Raw genomic sequence first — 21,506 nt, forward strand, 5'->3', positions numbered from 1 at the left:
TTGACCTGATACTTTTATCTAGTACTTATGTTTGCTGGATCAACCATCTGTAATGTAGTTCATATGTGCAATATAGATTTAAGGGAAGGAGACTGGGATTTAGTGGATCTTTTCTCACCCAGAGAGTGATGAGTATCTGGAATGCACAGCTGAAGCAGAATCACTGACAGCATTTAATTGGTATCTAAATGATCACTTGAATCACCTAGGAATTGAAGATAAATAACCACATTGCCATGAAGGGCCAAGTGACCTGATTCCAAGCTGCATAACTCTATAGCTACTGTATATATATGTAAATGTGCCTCAGAATGAGAGAATCAAATGGAAACACTGAAAATAATTGTATTCAAGCAGAAAGATTCCGAGATAAGCAATATAATCTTTCCACCTAATGCCTGAACAAGATAGAAAAAAATGTCAGAGCAGCCATAAATATTACAAAAACAGGGATGCATTCGATCAGGTCCAGGGAACTGGTTAGAAAAGTGGATAGGGGGGTTCCGCGAATGAGATCGAGGCTCCTGGATCGTATGTTGCTCCCAGGTGCCAGGGTCAGGGATGTCTCTGATGGAGTTGATAACATTCTGAAAGGGGAGTGTGAGCAGCCGAGTGTTCTGGTCCACATGGGGACTAATGACATAGAGAGGAGTAGGGATGAGGTCTTGAAGAGGGAATACAGGGAGTTAGGAAAGATGTTAAAAAGCAGGTTGTCAAGGGTAGTAATCTCAGGATTGCCATCTGTGTCACATGTCAAAGGAAGTTATGGCAGATGAAGGCTTGGTTGAGGAGTTGGTGCAGGGATTCAGATTTCTGGATCATTGGGATCTCTCCTGGGGAAGGACTGAAATGTAGAAAAAAGATGGGATGCACTTGAACAGGAAATGGACCAATATCCTGGCAGGAAGGTTTGCAAGAGCTGTTGGCGAGGGTCTAGTTTGGCAGGGGGTTGGGAATCAGAATGTGAGTGCAGAGATTAAGGTAGAAGGGAACCAGGGTGTTACTGTCGAGAAAGAGGAAAATGGGGAAAAAGTCAAAAATAATGTGCACCAAAGATGACAAAAAGAACAGGCAGGTGAAAAGACAGGATAATTTGCTGTACAATAGAAATGCAGTAAAATCGTTAACAGATTCTGGACTAAGGTTACTGTACTTTAATGCACAGAGCATTAGGAATAAAGGAGATGATTTGTTGTACAGCTACAGAGTAAAAGATATGACATTGTGGCCATCACCAAGATATGGCTTAATGATGGATATGATTGGGAGCTGAATGTCCAAGGGTACACAGTGTGTCAGTCTTCACTGAGCAAGACAATAGAAATAGACCTGATAGAGGTCTCAGATTAAAATAAATGGACTAAAGGTAAATGGCTCCTGGACCAGATGAGGTGCATCCATGGGTTCTGAAGAAGGTGGCTTTGGAGATTGTGGAAGCATTGGCAATGATTTTCCTGAAATCAATAGACTCTGGCCTGGTTCCAGAGGATTGGAAGGTTACAAATGTAGTTCTGCTGTTTAAGAAAGGAGGGAGGCAGAAAAAAGGAAAATATAGGCCGATTAATCTGTCAGTAGTTGGAGTCATTCCTCAAGGACAAGGTTATGAAATACCTTGATGTGCATGGCATGATAGATAAAAGCCAATATGGTTTCATGAAGGGAAAATCCTGCCTGACCAACCTATTGGAATTTTTTGAGGTAATCTCAAGTTGGATGGACAAGGGAGAGGCTGTGGATGTTGTGTATTTGGATTTTTCAAAAGGCCTTCAATAAGGTGCCGCATATGAGGCTGCTTATTAAGATGAGAACCCATGGAATTACAGGAAAGATATTAGATTGGGTGGAGCATTGGCTAATGGGCAGAAGGCAAAGAGTGGGAATAAAGGGGTTCTGTTCTGATTGGTTGCCAGTTACTAGTGGAGTTCCATGGGCGTCTATGTTGGGTCTGCTTACAATGTATATAGATGTTTTAGATTATGAATTGAATGGTTTGCAGATGACATCAAGATAGGTGGTGGAGTAGAAAGTGTTGAGGAAACCAAAAGGTTGCAGCTTAGGAGAGTGGGGAAAGAAATGGCAGATGAGATACAATGTTGAGAAATGTATGGTTGTACATCTTGGAAGAGGAAATAAAAAGGCAGATTATTATTTGGATGGGGAGAATATTCTAAATGTGTAAGTGCAAAGGGACTTGGAACTCCTTGTGCAGGATAACCTAAAGGTTAACCACCAGGTTTGATCGGCAGGAAAGAAAGTGAATGCTATCTTGGCATTCATTTCAATAGGAATAGTGTATAAGAGAGGTGTTGATGAGGCTCTATGGGGCACTGGTAAGACCTCATTTCAAGTACTGTGCAGTTTTGGGCCCCTTATCTTAGAAGAGATGTAATGATGTTGTAGATGATTTACCAGGATGATTTCTGGAATGCAAGGACTAACATATGAGGAACATTTATCGGCTCCTGGACTGCATTTATTGGAGTATAGAAGAATGAGAGGGGATCTCATAGAAACATTTTGAATGCTGAAAGGATTGGACATGTAGATGTGAATAAGATGTTTCCCTTGGTGGATGAACCCAGGACACAGTCTTAGAATTAGAAAGTACACATTTAAAATATTTCATGTAGCAGCACTGTACTCTTGCATTCGAAAGATCAAAAACTACAGACGATAGCATGTTTTTGGCCATTTTCTTCTGATTTAATGTCTTCCGTTGATTTTCGTCAGCATTGCCTCAGCTGCTGGTGTCCTCCCTCTAATTCCGAGTGCATTTCCACTCCAGACCCTTTGAAGTTAGGCTGACAGTCCCAATGCAGTTTGAGGGAGTGTTTTAGCCCTGCAAACATTGTCTTTTATTTATTCCTCAATCAAGATTTGATCATGAGATATTGTCTTATTGCTGATTGCAGGAGTTTCAGCTTATTTTCACACTTCTGCGCTTTTAACTTTACAATAGTGACTAGAACTCTCTCACTGGTTGTAAAGCACTTTGAGGTGGTGTCACTTTATGAAAGATAATATATAAATAAATAGAATGGTAGCATTGGGGGAGAAAAAAATAGATAGAAAAGGTGATACTTGTTGTGGGTTATATTATATATTATATATAAATATGTTTTTAAAAGAGTAGATTGTGGGGTGTTTAGATGGTAACACTTCACAAAAGAGACCTCATTTAAAATGCAAGAGCTTTGCACAAAGTAAGACATTGAGGCACCAAGAGCCTTTGCATTGGGAAAGAACTTCACTGAGAGAGAGAGAGAGAGAGAGAGAGCCGACTTCTGCAGTGGCTTTTGGAAGCTTGTGGAAAATCCCATTTTGAAGATGGGTTGTGAATTCTGAGTTCAGCCTTTCAAAAAACCCTTGTAGTCCTTACAAGAGGAAATGGCTGACTGAGTGTTTCTCTTGAAACAAGGGAAACAAGAGGAACTCTGTGGTGACCTGGAAGAAGAAGCTATAATTTGGAAAACCCGTGCTGGGGAAAATTCCTGCGACAAGACATTGAAGTGGCTGATCATGGGAAATCAGTTTGTTTGTGTCCAACGAGCAACCAATCTCTCCCTGAAATCAACAAGAACCTTCCTGAGTGGCACCTTTAAGCACCATAGCTTGGTGAAAATTCATAAATGTTAAATTCTGTGCACAGTATACAAATTGCCTGAACTTGAAGGAGTGAGAAGTGAGATTGGACTTTCCTGAACATATGCACATTACATGCACGTGGCTTTAAATTTAGAAGGGGGTTGTTAATAGTAAGAAGTTAAAGTTTGATCCTGTTTTTATGCTTATATAAAATTAAAAGCAACTTTTGTTTAAGTACCCCTTGTCTTGGTGAATTTCTATTGCTGCTGAGTTTTGTGGTCCTCAGGGCTCGTAACATACTATAGTTCAAGTGGTTTCAATGTAAAAATAATCTTCCATACAGATCAAAATATGTAGTGGTGAGTGCAACACTACTACAACACCAGCAACACTACTACACCAGCAACACTACTACAACACCAGCAACACTACTACAACACCAGCAACACTACCTACAACACCAGCAACACTACTACAACACCAACAACACTACTACAACACCAGCAACACTACTACAACACCAGCAACACTACTACAACACCAGCAACACTACTACAACACCAGCAACACTACCTACAACACCGGCAACACTACCTACAACACCGGCAACACTACGTACAACACCGGCAACACTACTACAACACCGGCAACACTACTACAACACCGGCAACACTACCTACAACACCTGCAACACTACTACACCGGCAACACTACTACAACACCGGCAACACTACTACAACACCGGCAACACTACCTACAACACCAGCAACACTACCTACAACACCAGCAACACTACTACAACACCGGCAACACTACTACAACACCAGCAACACTACTACAACACCGGCAACACTACTACAACACCGGCAACACTACTACAACACCAGCATCACTACAACACCGGCAACACTACCTACAACACCAGCAACACTACTACAACACCGGCAACACTACTACAACACCAGCAACACTACTACAACACCGGCAACACTACTACAACACCAGCAACACTACTACAACACCAGCAACACTACTACAACACCAGCAACACTACAACACCGGCAACACTACCTACAACACCAGCAACACTACAACACCAGCAACACTACCTACAACACCAGCAACACTACTACAACACCGGCAACACTACTACAACACCAGCAACACTACTACAACACCAGCAACACTACTACACCGGCAACACTACTACAACACCGGCAACACTACTACAACACCGGCAACACTACCTACAACACCAGCAACACTACCTACAACACCAGCAACACTACCTACAACACCAGCAACACTACTACAACACCAGCAACACTACTACAACACCAGCAACACTACTACATCAACAGCAACACTACTACAACACCAGCAACACTACTACAACACCAGCAACACTACCTACAACACCAGCAACACTACTACAACACCAGCAACACTACTACAACACCGGCAACACTACCTACAACACCGGCAACACTACTACAACACCGGCAACACCACCTACAACACCGGCAACACTACGTACAACACCGGCAACACTACTACAACACCAGCAACACTACTACAACACCGGCAACACTACCTACAACACCGGCAACACTACTACAACACCGGCAACACTACTACAACACCAGCAACACTACCTACAACACCAGCAACACTACTACAACACCAGCAACACTACCTACAACACCGGCAACACTACCTACAACACCGGCAACACTACGTACAACACCGGCAACACTACTACAACACCGGCAACACTACTACAACACCAGCAACACTACGTACAACACCAGCAACACTACTACAACACCGGCAACACTACCTACAACACCGGCAACACTACTACAACACCAGCAACACTACTACAACACCAGCAACACTACCACAACACCAGCAACACTACTACATCACCAGCAACACTACTACATCACCAGCAACACTACTACAACACCAGCAACACTACTACAACACCAGCAACACTACCTACAACACCAGCAACACTACTACAACACCAGCAACACTACCTACAACACCAGCAACACTACTACAACACCAGCAACACTACTACATCACCAGCAACACTACTACAACACCAGCAACACTACTACAACACCAGCAACACTACTACAACAATGGCAACACTACCTACAACACCAGCAACACTACCTACAACACCAGCAACACTACTACAACACCGGCAACACTACTACAACAACGGCAACACTACCTACAACACCGGCAACACTACGTACAACACCGGCAACACTACTACAACACCGGCAACACTACTACAACACCGGCAACACTACCTACAACACCGGCAACACTACTACAACACCGGCAACACTACTACAACACCGGCAACACTACCTACAACACCGGCAACACTACTACAACACCGGCAACACTACCTACAACACCAGCAACACTACCTACAACACCAGCAACACTACTACAACACCAGCAACACTACTACAACAACGGCAACACTACCTACAACACCGGCAACACTACGTACAACACCGGCAACACTACTACAACACCGGCAACACTACTACAACACCGGCAACACTACCTACAACACCAGCAACACTACTACAACACCAGCAACACTACTACAACACCGGCAACACTACCTACAATACCGGCAACACTACTACAACAACGGCAACACTACCTACAACACCGGCAACACTACGTACAACACCGGCAACACTACTACAACACCGGCAACACTACTACAACACCAGCAACACTACCTACAACACCAGCAACACTACTACAACACCAGCAACACTACTACAACACCAGCAACACTACCTACAACACCAGCAACACTACGACAACACCAGCAACAATTCGACAACACCAGCAACACTACGACAACACCAGCAACACTACTACAACACCAGCAACACTACCTACAACACCAGCAACACTACTACAACACCAGCAACACTACTACAACACCGGCAACACTACTACAATAACGGCAACACCACCTACAACACCGGCAACACTACGTACAACACCGGCAACACTACTACAACACCAGCAACACTACTACAACACCGGCAACACTACCTACAACACCGGCAACACTACTACAACACCGGCAACATTACCTACAACACCGGCAACACTACGTACAACACCGGCAACACTACTACAACACCGGCAACACTACTACAACACCAGCAACACTACTACAACACCGGCAACACTACCTACAACACTGGCAACACTACTACAACACCAGCAACACTACTACAACACCAGCAACACTACTACAACACCAGCAACACTACTACATCACCAGCAACACTACTACATCACCAGCAACACTACTACAACACCAGCAACACTACTACAACACCAGCAACACTACTACAACACCAGCAACACTACTACAACACCAGCAACACTACTACAACACCGGCAACACTACCTACAATACCGGCAACACTACTACAACAACGGCAACACTACCTACAACACCGGCAACACTACGTACAGCACCGGCAACACTACTACAACACCGGCAACACTACTACAATACCAGCAACACTACCTACAACACCAGCAACACTACTACAACACCAGCAACACTACTACAACACCAGCAACAATTCGACAACACCAGCAACACTACGACAACACCAGCAACACTACGACAACACCAACAACACTACCTACAACACCAGCAATACTACCTACAACACCAGCAACACTACTACACACCAGCAACACTACTGCAACACCAGCAACACCAGGTGCTGTTTGTAAGGAGTTTGTCTGTTCTCCCCATGTCTGCGTGGATTTCCTCTGGGTGCTCCAGTTTTCTCCAACCCTCAAAAATTATATAGGATTTGTAGGTTAATTGGTGTATTCCACTTGTAAGCAGAAGAGCCTGTGCTGTATCTCTAAGTTAATTAAAAAAAAAGACTAAAAAGATGTGACTAACGCATTTCTAAAAGGTATTTTGTGTGTGTTCAGGATACTTTCTGCAACAACAGCCTGAACGTTCCACAAAATTGTGATGGTTCTATTTTGTCAGGATTTCCATTCAAGCTACCACATATAAGAACGTCTGAAAATCTTCACAGCTGAGTAAAGCACGCATTCAATGGTGGCCTGAACTTCCCTTCTTTTTAAAATATTTTTATCGAGTTTAACAAAAACCCTTTGCACAAGGTCAACTAATGACAATAAATCACATCATTACCATATATTTATCACATACCAATTGTAAATTAGAAGCAGAATCATATTTACTACATAACATTTTTCATTCAGGACATCAAATTCTGTAATTATGATAATTAAAGAATTAAATCATAATTCATACTATGTCAAAACATAATATTGAGCGGTCTGAACTTCAGCTATATTGGAATCCAATAGCGGAGCAAAACTGCCAACAGGTTTTCACTAGTGGTGTTAAGAAGTTTGCCTCCATTTTATTCTGTCCACTTCCCTTGAAAGGAACACTAGTGAGGAAAAGAGGAATGCGCCAGGTCATTGTGATTTAATTGAGGTCATTCAAAAGTCTTTAATTAAATGTTTTCTAATGTTTTTAATTTAATTTCAATTTAAAATGTCTGAATTTTTAAAAATACATTAAACAGTATGTAATTTGCAACCTGTTTGTAACAGAGACAGAGTTGTACAGCGGCATTAACAGTTGAGCCGTTATTGTCTTGTAAATCGGAGTCCTGAAAATACTCAAGCTGAAGAGCAAGTTGATTTGTATGAAAACTATCAGGACGACCATTTCAAGGAATTTCCAGGGCAGAATGTGACAGAATCAACATAGGATCAGGTCATATCAATCCCATAATTAGTACAGTAAAACCCCTGGTATGGAGATTAGTAGATGCCAGGTAAGTGCATTTTCCAGTCGCTTGAGATTTAGACTTGTAATGATTAACTGGACCCGCATTAAGATTAAACAATTTAAAGGCAAAAATACTTTTCCGAACTTTCACTGAAAAACTACACTTGCATGAATATATAAACTTTAAGGCATTTTACTTTATTTTCGGTCACAGGGCAGCACGGTTGGTGTAGCAGTTAGTGCAATGCCTTTACAGTGCCAGTGATTAGGACCAGGGTTTGAAACCCACACTGTCTGTAAGGAATTTGTACATTCTCCTCGTGTCTGCAAGGGCTTTTCCCAGGGGTTCGGGTTGCCTCCTACCTTTCAAAACGTACTGGGGTGTAGGTTAAATGGGTGTAAATTGGGCAACATGGCCTCATGGTCTAAAATAGCTGTTATCATGCTGTAAGTCTGTAATGCACATCGAAAGAACCAAAGACTTGTTGATCCAAACCAAGGCTTTTATTAACTAAAAGACTGGAGCATATCACAAGTAGGTCGACCAGTCCAGAATGACCTGTTCTGGCTAGGAGCAATCCTTTAAGACCTGCCAGTAGGTGTGGCTACACTCTCAGGCAATCACAGTCATCCTACACTCCCATCTGTACATATGTACATATAACATTGGTGATAGAATCTGTACTATCACAATGTCTAAATTTAAAAAAAATATTTAAAAACATTTAATATGGCTGTATCTGCAGATTCCTCCCCCTCCATAAAGCCACCTGAAAGACATAATAATAACATTTTATATATAGATAAATAACTCCCTCTTCCCCAAGTTTACAGAAGAAGCCTTTGACAGGCGCTCTTATTAAGCAAGGATAAGGAGACACTTTAAGGCACACCCCAACGGCAAGAGGCATCAACCAGCTTTTCATCCGAGGCGACACCATTTCTATTTCATCCAACTTTATTCAAATAGCTGCTATGCTGGCTGAATACTTGCTCCCATCTTCACCAAAAGTTTATGTGCTCCTTCACAGAACATTCACTTTTATAATTTTAATCTTACATATTTTTTAACCTATTAAGTTATTCTTGTTTATTTTTCTCAATTTTTTTGCCAGTTGCTTAAGGCTGCCATTTGCTTGAATTCCAGATACCAGTTTTACTGTAATTATACAGATTTGGTTAATAGTCCTGATGACTCATGAACATTATCTAATAGTAATACAATAGAATTCAGAAGGGAAAAAAATACAAAACATTGATGAAGGCTCTAGATCTACATTTTGTTTAAAGGGACAGGTAATCTTAACTGATTAGTTAATGGGAAATAGTCAATCAAAAAAAATCTCTGTGATAGGGAACTGGCAAGTTCACTATTACCTGCAGAAATGGCAATAGATTGCAAAAGGCTCAAAAGATTACCAAAAATTAAGAGGATTCATAAGGAAAAACAAAGCTTAACACAGACTTTTCTAATTGGGAGAGATACAGAGAAGAAAAAAGAGACAGAAAGAGTTACAAAAATAGCATACGAAAAGAAATACTCAAAGAATATTAAACTCGAAACAAAAAATGAATTAGAATAAGGAGTGATTAGGAGAAATCTGGACCTCTTTCAAATGAATAACGGTGATGCCTGGTTTGTAAATTCAAGTTCCTAGAAACACAGACGGCTACAGAAGATGGCAAACGTAGGCAGATCCATCACATGCTCTGACCTCCCATTCAATGCAAACATCCATGTGAGGTGCTGCCCCAAGAAGTCAGCCAACATCATAAAGGGCCCCCACCATCTTGTTATAACCTCTTTTCACTGCTATATTTGGGCATAAAGTACACAAGCCTGAAAGTCAACACCTCTAGGCTCAAGAACAGTTTCATTCCAAGTGCTACCAGACTCTTGAACCTCCCTTTGGTTCTTTATTCATGGACTACTCTGGCCATACAAAAAGGACTGTCTCTGTGAATGCAAGTCATTTTTCTTTGCAACAAGAGTATTCTAAATATTTATCATCTCTCTTACGTATTTATTGTCTTTATAATTCAATAAAGTTTATGATTGTTTTAGTTCAAGCATTAGAAATATATATGATGAAAACAAATGTTGAATCAGAGACACATCAAAGATAAACAAAATAATACTAGTGAGAAAATAACAGCACCGCAATGTCACATTTTCATCTATTTGATTTAATGGATCTTGGAAAATTGTACAAGCCACTATATCAGCTGAGAAAAGGACACAAAGGAATCAGTTTCGAGGAAAGGTGCCGACCTAAATTGCTGTCTGACCACTTTTTCCCATAGATGCTGACTGACCCGTTGAGTTCCTCCAGCACCTCACGGTTTGAAGCATAGACCAGTAATCCTGGAATCTGCATTGGAAAATTAGTGGAGACCATAAATAAGGATTACATTCTGGATTTATATTTTTTAATTTTGTATTTGATATTCTTTGGATATCTTTATATGCACTTTTTATACTCATAGGCATATGGGCTGTAAGGCCTGTTACCGTGCTGTTTCTCCAAATTTAAATTAAAAACAAATAGTGTAATTACAAAAAACCTCACTGACCTGATGTACTTGAACGACATACTGTAATAATTGGGATATATCTATGATTGTCTTCTGTAGACTTTCAGAAAACTGGTAAGACTTTATTAGATCAAGTTAAATATTATGGAATTTAAGGAAATTATTGACCTGGTGAGAATGTTTTCTGAGAGCAGATCATACAGAATATGAAAATAGATAACATAAAAAAAGTAAAATTCAGGAAACATCAGAAACAGAGAGAGAGAGAGAGAGAAAGAAAAAAATCAGACAACAATCCATGGATTTCAATTTATTTTGTTCAGGATGTTGCCCAATCTGCAGCAATTTAAAACATTTTTTAAATTTTTATTTATGGGTGCATAACCAGAAAAAAATCCTTATGCTATTGCAGCATTACACTTTAATAACGTATTTATTTGACAGCATGATAACAAAGCACTTGTCAAAATTTCAATTGATCACACTAAAACTGATCACTCAGATGATAACCTTTGTTTACAGGGGAGGTGATGCTTCACTTGTCACCTGTCTCTGCTTTGAGTTTCTTTTCTTTGAGTGCCAACACTGATTCTCAGCAAAGTACCAATTACAGCATAATACATAACACCCAAACAAAGATGTTATTCTGCACTGTTTAATCTGCCATGAAGTTTTTTTCTCTCATACTGAACAGTAAGACATTTCCTACGAAACTACTAAAAAGTTTTGTCAGCTCTGACTGTGTCATTTCGTTCATGTCCGCTCTTAGATAGCTACCTCGCTTATCCACATATTTATCTTCCTTATCAACGTGTCATGAACATAAATTGTGTTGCCATCATCAGCTTTTTTTCCCCTATGAAAAGTGATGAGGTCTGGCAATGATTACAGTCATATGATCTGTACCCACAACTAGCATGTAGATGGAAAATGCTTTGACATCACAAGCCAAGCCACAGTGTGCGCGCTCTTCTGGCCATATTTGATTAAATTCCCTACACAGCTGCTGCATTACATTCTTACAGTGGATCTCTTAACCCATGATCCGTGTAAAAAATCTTGGACTTGGCTGCCACCAGCTCTGTGGGGTGACCAATTTTTTCCAGCCACTTCATGCCCAATAGACTCTGGGCTGGAGCAGTTAGTATGACTCTGTGGTCATTTGTGGCATTAACATGGCATCTTCTGCACAGCTGAAAGTTTGTTCATTTTGCAAACATAGGAATAGATTAATGTAAAGAAGACAGACCAGGCATCATCCTGATTCTGGAAGGGAAACATTTAATTTATCTTTACAAATACTTTCACTAGCATAGTCCTATTTCCATGACTGAATATGTACCAATATGGATACATGGATTCCTCTGGTGTGTAAAATTAGATAGGTAAATCCTGAAGGCATCAGCTGCTATGAAAATATATATTCCTGATCACAGGTTTCATACTATACCTTTCAGGTAAAGCTTGTAAGTTGTTATTTGTTTTTAGTTATACCTCTTCTGACTCAAATATAGTTTACGGTATGTTAATAGACATTGTCTGCCCTTCTTTATCAAACCAAACATATGGGGAACTTTTGTTCTTAAATACCATCGTTTTGAAAGCCCATGTCATGTTCTTTAATATTTTACTTCATGAATTGACTGCTTTCAAAATGGGCATTTACAAAGGTTCATTTTAAAGATGTTCAATACTTGAACTTGCACCAATTTTGGTCATCATCTTCAGTGCACTAATAAGCCATGCTTTAACCAATACCTTTGCTCCACATGAACTGCTCTCATTCTACATCTTCCAACAGCATAATGTGACCAAGATAACATAACAATTGGAGTGACCATTTCACACCCACACAAATGCAACTCTACCAATTCCATTCTCCTCCTCATTCTCCTCAACCTCTTCTGCCTTTCTACATCAGTGATCAGTGGCGATCATCAATGTGTCTGATATCCTGCAATGCATTTTGCTAACCAAAAAAAAAAGCCAATTTCAGATTTAAAAATGCTAATTGCAGAACAGGTCTTCAAATTTTTACCAGAGCTTGCAGGTAGAAGGTTTTCTAACTTGCCTGCTAAAAGGCATAATTCTTATATTCAGATTATGAACATGAAAGGTTGAGAAGGATGTTGAATGGACACAGGCAACTGTGACAAGCTTGCATTGAGAACTTGATTGGGTTGGACAAGTTGGGCGGAACAACCTGTTCTCTGCTATAAAACTCTATAAATCTATGGCATTATTATGTCCTCTATCCAACCAAGGGAATTAGCTCTGTCATGTCTGCTCAATTTAACAATTTAATCAAGTTGACATTAAGCTTTCTATATTTCAAATAATACAATCTTGCCCATGTAATGTCTCCTCATACTTTGAACTATGGAACAGTCTTGAAAATATATGCTCCAGTTGCTTATGTTGTTGTGATTGCATCTGGTATTGGAATATTTTTTAACAAAAGCACCTATGTTGCTGCAGCAAATTAGATGTGTACATTATACTTAGGTATATGACAATAAATTCATTGTTATTAAATACTCACTGTTATTTTAGTGTCAGCGAAACCTAGGTTTTATATAGATGTAGCAACTCTTCTGTTTACTGCTTCTGATATTCAAGGTATAGAATTAACCTTCTGGAATGTTTTTAGTATCATGTTAAGGGTCTATGTGTAAAGACCCATCAGTCATTTTGGGCCTCCACTGCTCTAACTCTTCACTAGTAGAATTACTCATTTTTTAAGTGCAACACAGATGAACTCAAAGTTACCCATAATGAAATCTGAGCCTCAGTTTTTCTCAATAACTTCCTCTGTTCTCATTTCTTGGAAATTTAATACCAAAATCAATGCTGTTTATTATCATTTTTCTTCCTTGTGTATTCATGCATTTCCCCATTTGCATTTATAGCATGTACCAGAATGTGTCTGAATAAAACTACAGCAAAAAAAAAAACAACTGTTGGAGGAAATCAATTGGATCAGGCAGTCTCTGTGGAGGCAGAAAGAGAGTTGATGCTTCAGGTCAAAGTCTTGTATCAGGATTGAGAGCATGGAGGGGAGATGGCCAGTAAAAAGAGGTGAAGCAGGAGCTGGCATGCTTTAGGTGTAACCAGGTGAGGAGGGAGATGATAGCCAGATGGAACTAGGTAGGAGGTGGAGATAGAGGCTGGGAAGTGATAACTGGAGACAACAGAGGACTGCAGATTCTGGTATCTGATTAGTAAGAAGGTGATAAGTACAATCGGATCAGGGGTGATGGTGAAACCAGTGGATAAGAGTAAAGAAGTTGGATATGGGGACTTGAAAGGAGGATTGAAAAGAAGTGGGCAGTGAGAAAACTTGGTGGATCAGAGAGAGAACATGGGGTGTGAGCATTAGCTGACACTGAAATTCTAATTTCCATACATCACTGTGTACCCTTTTTTGTCTTCATTTGCCCTTTGATGTCTCCACATCACTTTCCATCCTGTCTCAACCTCCATATTCTCCTCACCCCACCCAACTCCAGCTGCTCATCATTCCCTCCCTCACCTGGCTGAACCGATTGCCTGCCAATCTCAGCTTCCTCCTCCTTCTCACCTCTTTATATTGGCTATCTCCCCTCGACACTCTCCCTTGTGGTAGAACGACTCAATTCAAAACATTGACCTCCACAGATGCTACCGAATCCATTGGGTTCCTCCATCAGATTGTTTTATATTTGTTCCAGATTCTAGTGTCCGTAGTCTCTTGTGTCTCTCCCTTTATGAATAAAACTCTAGTTGTCTCTTCTATATCGTCATGGCTCTATTCTCTCCAACCTTGACCAGTCCCTTCCCTCCTACATCTGGGATATCTCCCATTTCTTCACTGCTTTGACAACTTCCGATTCTCTGTCCCCACTATCTCATCTTCACCATGCTTGTCTCATCTCTTTGCTCCTCCATTCTCCCATCAGAAAGGCCTCAAATCCCTCCACTTCTTCCTATGTTCTGATTAGTTTCTCTCTACCAACACTCTCCTCTGCCTGGCAGAACTTGTTCTCACCCTAAATGACTCTCATTTTCTTCAAATGAAAGGCCTATCCATGAGCACTCGCATGACTCCCAGCTATACTTGTCTTTTTGTTGGCTTCATGGAACAGTCTTTGTTCTGCACCTACCTCAGCACCACTCCCAGTTTTTCATCTATTACATTGACATCTGCATTGGGCTGCTTCCTGCACTGTGCAGGAATCGTCAATTTTATCAACTTTGTTACTTATCTGCCACCCGCTCTGGAATTCACTTGGACCATTTCTGACACTTCTCTCCCCTTTCTATACTTGTCTTCATTACAGGACCATAACACATAGGAGCAGACATAGGCTGTACAACCCATCGAGTCTGCCCCACCATTCTGACAAGCTTTCTACTGAAAATTTCTACTTTGCTCCATCTGCACCAGTGACAGACACTTCCCAGTAGCCAACCATTTCAGTTCTGTGTCACACTCCCACACTCACATGTCTATCCATGTCTTTATGTACTATCCCATCAAGACCACCCATAAATTGGAGGAATATCACCTGATTTTCAATTTGGGCTCTCTCCAGCCAGAAGGCATTAACATTGACTTTTCCATTTTCTGCTAACCTGCTCTCCTCTCCCCCTTTCTCTCCTCCCCCTTCAAACTCTCCTCCCCCTTCCCTCTCTATTCATCTAGCCATCCCTCCTCCCCCTGCTTGTTGTTGTGCCTCCCTCCCTTATCCACATATTACCTCCTGCCTTTGCGACCACACTCCCCCCCCCCCCCCCATTCTTTTATTCGGATGCCTGCCAACCTTTTTCCCATACCTTGATAAAGGGCTCAAGCCCGAAACGCCGATTATGTATTTTTACCTTTGCTCTATAAAGAACACTATGTGACCTGCTGGGTTCCTCCAGTATTGTGTTCTTGCTTCAACCACGTGTCTACAGATTTTTGTGTTTTATTTCAAGCTTTCTCCTGATGGTTATTACAAACCAACATCTACCTTAACTACACCTTCCTTCTGCTCTTCCCCTTTCTTTTGTCCCCTTTCCCACCCATCCATACCCAGCCACCCATGCATTCTCATCCCTCCTCCTCTTTGGATCTACTCCCCTCCATCACCATCTCCCAGTGCATTCTTCCATTCCTTTCCTCACACTCCCCACTCCAGTTCCATATGACCTGTCTTTCTACCACCATTTTCACCCTCTCTTCTTATCAGATTCCAGCATATCTAGTTGACCAATCCCACATCTCTCTCACTCTGTCCTCTTTATGCAGTCCTATATTTTGTCCTATTACATTTCCCCAGTCTGGAGAAAAGGTTTTAGCCTGAAATGTTGACCATTCTTTTTCTCCCAACAATGCTGCTTGACCCTCTGTGTTTGCCTCCAGCAGTGTGTTTAGCTTTCCCCTCTTTCTTGCTTGGGAAAGGACCCCATATCTTCTTGCATGCTGTGATTGAGATCAGACTGTGGAATTTTATGCACAAACCCATGTCCTAGCATTTGCTGGTAGTTTTCACTAGCATCATCTTTCCGTCGATGACCATAAAAAACATGGGAACTACACAAAAATGTTTCAACATAAACAAATGGCAGTTTGTCAGTGTGTTCTGCGTCATAGCCAACAGATATATCATAACAGATATTTCTAATCTTGACTTGCCATCATTTCTGCACAGTCATGTTGTGCAAAGAGATTTCTATTGTTATTAATGAAGTATAAAGGGAGATCATATCTATCAATCTCAATGCAGACATGTTTTGGAAAGAAAAAGCTTGCAGAGGGATATTTGCAGAAAAAAAAAGAATTTACAGAGAAAATAATTCAAAATTGTTTGTTAAATTGTGTCCTTAATGTAATAGCCCTGAGTTGGTGATGGTATATGCTCATAATAATTTGTGTATGTGTCCAATGCACCTTGCAAAATTGTACAATACATCCCTATTGATATTTTGTTGAAATATTTGTGTTGTAAAACATTGCCAAGAAAGTTCGTATTCTATTCAATGACAAGTTATGAACAGTGTTTAGTGATAAGTGCAGGTAATAAAACAACCATCAATTCACATACTACATGATGGACTGATACCACTGTTAAAAAAATCAAAGCAATATTTTTCTCTTCACTAAGTTCACAAAACTAAGCTAATTTGGTTATCATCATATTGCTATATGTGGAATATTGCTTAAATCAGCTGCATATTTCTAATATGGTGCCACTTTCATTTCAAAAGTACTTCATTGGCTGTAAAGGGGTATGAAAAATGTCATACAAATGTCTTTTTTCTTGAGATGATCAACATGCCAGAGAAAATGACAATGAAATGTAATTAAATGTTCATAAATATTATTTTCCTCAGTGATGGTGTCCAGTCTTTCTGGGTTTTTTTTAACCAAATCAGCACCAAAATGAACTTGTTTTCCTATTTAAGAATGATCAAATCTATGTTGGTGTAATATTTAAATCTTATTAATAGGGACAATTATGTTTTGATTTATGAATTTGCATGGAATTATTTGCGAAAGTGGGACAGAAATAACTTTTTAGAGTTGTTTTCAAATGTTCCAGTGGGGAAAACCATTCTTCCTCCATTTTTCAAATGTGGTCATTAGTCTATTTTTTGGCATTTTTACACATAAACTTTGGAATTATTCCAAAAAAATTAGCATATTTACCTCCAGTGTCCTGATGTCATCATTTACACAGGGGCACCTTTAGGCCACTTTCACCTTCCTGTGTTGTGGAGTTTGCTGGAGGGGCAAAGTCGTGTTCATTAGGCCTGTTTCTTACGGAGTGGCCGCGGTCATTTTACACTGCAGCCACTCCGTAAAAATGTTGAGGGGTCCCAGTGCTTATTGACCGTATACTTGCTACTACAGAAAACATAGTTTATTGAACACAGTTACAAATTAGCACACTCTAACCTCTGCAAGAGTAAAACAAGACATCAGTAACAGGGCAAACAGATAAATAATTATTTCAAGAATTTATAGTGTTTTTTTAGACAGCAATGTCAGAAAAATCTTGGGAAAAATTAACATATATTAACACAATTAATCACTGCACGTCTTAAGTTCCTGTGCATGTTAATCCTGGGGCTTTTACGTAGAGCAACGTGGCCTGTGTCATCTGCTGGATGTTGAATTCATGAGGTGAGTTTTGCAGGGCGATTTAGACTGTAGGCTTCCCCGGAAAAGTAGTAGGATAAATTGTGGTGCAGGAATTGACTAAAAATTTCTGCACTTTCCTTTTTAGACTGCCCAGGAAATGGGAAATTTCATTGATTGTGCCATTACATGCCTGCAGTCTAAAAAAACATATGAAGTTTCACTCCCAAATATCCAAGCATAATAAGCATTTCAGTTCCAAACCTAATGCTGTGGTATCTGAGTGTAATACAGTATATTAATCTGGCATCACATGAATCAACAAAAATGTTCTAATCTCCTCTGCCAATTGTAAAGTTTCACACTTGCCATTTGACAGGATTGTTGAACAACCAGCCAACCAGTTAAACAAGCAGAATTGCACGGTGCCCTGCTGCCAGAAGTTCTTGTTTGAAACAGACCAACACAGCTCTTGATGTTGAGTTTCATGAACCCGGTGGACCCAGGTAGTGGCAGTCGCATTAAGAGATTATCAATACCGCTTTCGAATGCACAAATTATTCTGGATTACACATTTAAATATGCAATTTGTTCTTCACCGTTTTAATGATGGGGACATTTCAAATGAATAGGCAGGTTAAATATATCAATATTTCCAACCAAACATTATTTGCTCAGCCTAGTTGCACAGTAAATGGAGGCACTGGCTTATTGTGTATATTATCATGGATTCGAGCCACAGGGATGCTTGTCAATCAAACTCACTCACCTTTGTCTACTGAAGAGCTTTGCTTTGTTCTCAGCCAGGGCACTAGGTGGAGCATCATGTGGTTAGTCGGGGTGGGGGGGAAACAGAACTGACTTTTGCAGAAAGTGAAGCCCCAGACAGCATCTCCTAAATTGGTCAGAGAAAAGTTTACGCTTCAGTCTTTAAGGAATGATCTGATGGAAATTCTTAAATTACGAGTGTGATGGCAGAAGATATCCATCTATCCACTGCAGGGAGGGACGTTGCGCTCGATCAGGCTCCCTTTTCCCTAGATAAACTGTTTAAGATTAGCAAACACACCTCAGGGGCAATCCTGAGCACGAATGTCACTTAAGATCGGGATCTGACCCAGGGATTCAAGCTTTTGGTGTTGGAACCAGAGGACACTTTGCTCCTGGACTCTGCAGAGAGAGAGAGTTGCTAATTGTAGGATTCGTACATCTATCTCGCTGTATTTCTTTTACCTGCGGTCGTTATCTTAGTTGTACTGTTATTACTTTAATGAAATTTCTTCAAGACTATAAATGAGTTGAAATACTATATTAAAAAAAAAGGAATGGGGAAATGAGTCCCCTGTTATCAGGCAAGCGATCAGTAGCAATAGACCTCTGACTTTGTAATTTGTTCTTTATGGACTAGCCTGCAGCCAATGAGCAAAATCAATAGTCTTGGCTGAAAAAGTAAGAAGCAGGAGTGTGTTATGTGACAGCTGAAGATACATGTGCTTACCCAGGGTCACGGGGCCACATCAAATTTCTGTGCGACTTTCTTTCAAAGCTAAATCCATTTAGCAAGCGTTCGTCATTTGAAAATGTTGCAGTGGGGAATTAGACCAGCCCAAGTCTTCTTGCTATTTAACAATGTTTGTTTTCAGCTGACTGTTCAATAGTGTCATGCACAGAAGGGGGAAGAAACAAAAAGATGTGAGGAGAAAGTCAAGTCGTTTTGGGCGATGTTACAGTCCCGTTAAATACTGCAGAGCATCCCCTGAGTGCTCACCAGTTGTAGACTGTATTCCAAACTTGCGTGGCCTGATCATCTTCCACAGAGACTTTTAAAAAATCAGACAGATTGTGTAGATGGAAGTGACCACAGTTGCAAACTTGAAAGAAGAAAATACGAGCTCTTCCTTTGAAAATTGCAACGTGAAAGATCTACTCCGGCTTTGTAAAGTTCTGTGCTTCCATCCTGGAAATTAAAACCTGCATTTCTTTTTAAACTGGAAGTGCGCGGAATTTATTTAATATTCTTGGATCCAACGCTTGTGATGAATAATTAGCAGGTGTGAAATGTTGAAATTGTGAATGAAAACAATAATTTTGGAAATATTCAATTGTATTCAAACAGGCTATAGTGGATGCTTTGAACAAACTGACATTTGTTTTGAGGATCTTGTCCGGGTCATGCCCTTCTTCAAACTGCTTTCAGATACTGCATTTGCAATTTCTAACAAAACCTCTCACTAACAAAACCCACATTTAGCCCTTGCAGATTCTGCCTGCCATCTATTTTTTTTTAATCATTTGTGGGGTTTAAAATATGGGCCATCATTACATTCTGCCTTTGAAAACATGCAAGATTCTTGGGAACATGTTTTTAAACCTCACCTGCAAAAAAAAACAAAGACCAGCATTCCACTTGCAGAGACCCCCAGGGTCGCAACTGGGGAAATTGAACCACTTTGCGGTTTGGACCTCATTTGGACATTGTCGGTGAATGGCAGATATCAAAAACATCATTTAGCCTACTTTCCTTGAAGCCAAATCTACTGTACATATTTAAATAATTCTTCACTCCTTTTGGATGTGTTAATTCAGACAAGTAAACAGTTGTTCTATTTTCCCAGTAGATTTTCCTGTGATGCTCAATTTTTGGATGATTAGCAATGGAATTTTCCTGTACAACATATTTTTGCAAGGGTTTAGTTTTGTATTCATTACATTGGATGCTGGAGATCTATGTATTCATTGTGAAAAAATACAAAAAACCCTCCCCCCCCTTTTGTTAGGACATCTCTTGTGTCCCCCATACCTCGACGAAGGGCTCAAGCCCGAAACGTTGGTGATGTATTGCTACATAAAGGCACTGTTTGACCTGCTGAGTTTCTCCAGCATTTGTGTGTTTTTTTTTTCACTTAACCACGGTGTCCACAGAATCCTCTGCTTTACCTACATATTCATCAGACTTTGTACTTGAATTGCATTCAAGAAAACTTCTCGGTGATTATATTCTAGATTTGTCTGTAAATAACACCACTCTGCCATGAGATTTTTCTAGGTTTACAAACTAAGATGGACCTTTTTTTTCTCTTTGTTATTTTGACCATGAAAAACAAATGAAACTGCAGATTCTGGAATCTGTAACAAAAACAGAAAAGCTGGAAGAACTCAGTCAAGCAGCAAATGCTGAATGAGAAACCAGTGAATGTTTTGGGTCAGTGACTTTCCTCAGAACAAGAGAAAGAGCGGGGGGCATGGTTTCTGCAATTTGGTGGTTTGCAGCAACATCATAATTACAAACATTCGTTTAATAAACCATCTTACAACAATAAATATATATTTTTTAAAAAGTCCACCAAACGTAAGACAGGGTCTTTGGTTCATTGATTATTCAGGAATCTGATGGCAGTGGGGAAGAAGTTGTCCTTATGCTGCTGA

At 40.2% G+C, this 21,506-nt stretch overlaps 1 long non-coding RNA gene across 3 annotated transcripts in view; it reads left to right on the forward strand.

Annotated features, from left to right (window-relative positions):
* Positions 1–21,506, forward strand: part of LOC138760557 (uncharacterized) — a 99,321-nt gene that overhangs the window by 16,125 nt on the left and 61,690 nt on the right. Inside the window, exon 2 of one of the 3 annotated variants that reach the window (XR_011355700.1) lies at positions 18,460–18,586. The exons of the other annotated variants lie outside the window; for them this stretch is intronic. This is a non-coding gene — a long non-coding RNA (uncharacterized lncRNA). The remainder of the gene's footprint in view (positions 1–18,459; positions 18,587–21,506) is intronic. 3 annotated transcript variants of the gene reach the window in all.

This window comes from Narcine bancroftii, chromosome 4, assembly GCF_036971445.1.
Source record: "Narcine bancroftii isolate sNarBan1 chromosome 4, sNarBan1.hap1, whole genome shotgun sequence".
NCBI classification, from domain to species: Eukaryota; Metazoa; Chordata; class Chondrichthyes; order Torpediniformes; family Narcinidae; genus Narcine; species Narcine bancroftii.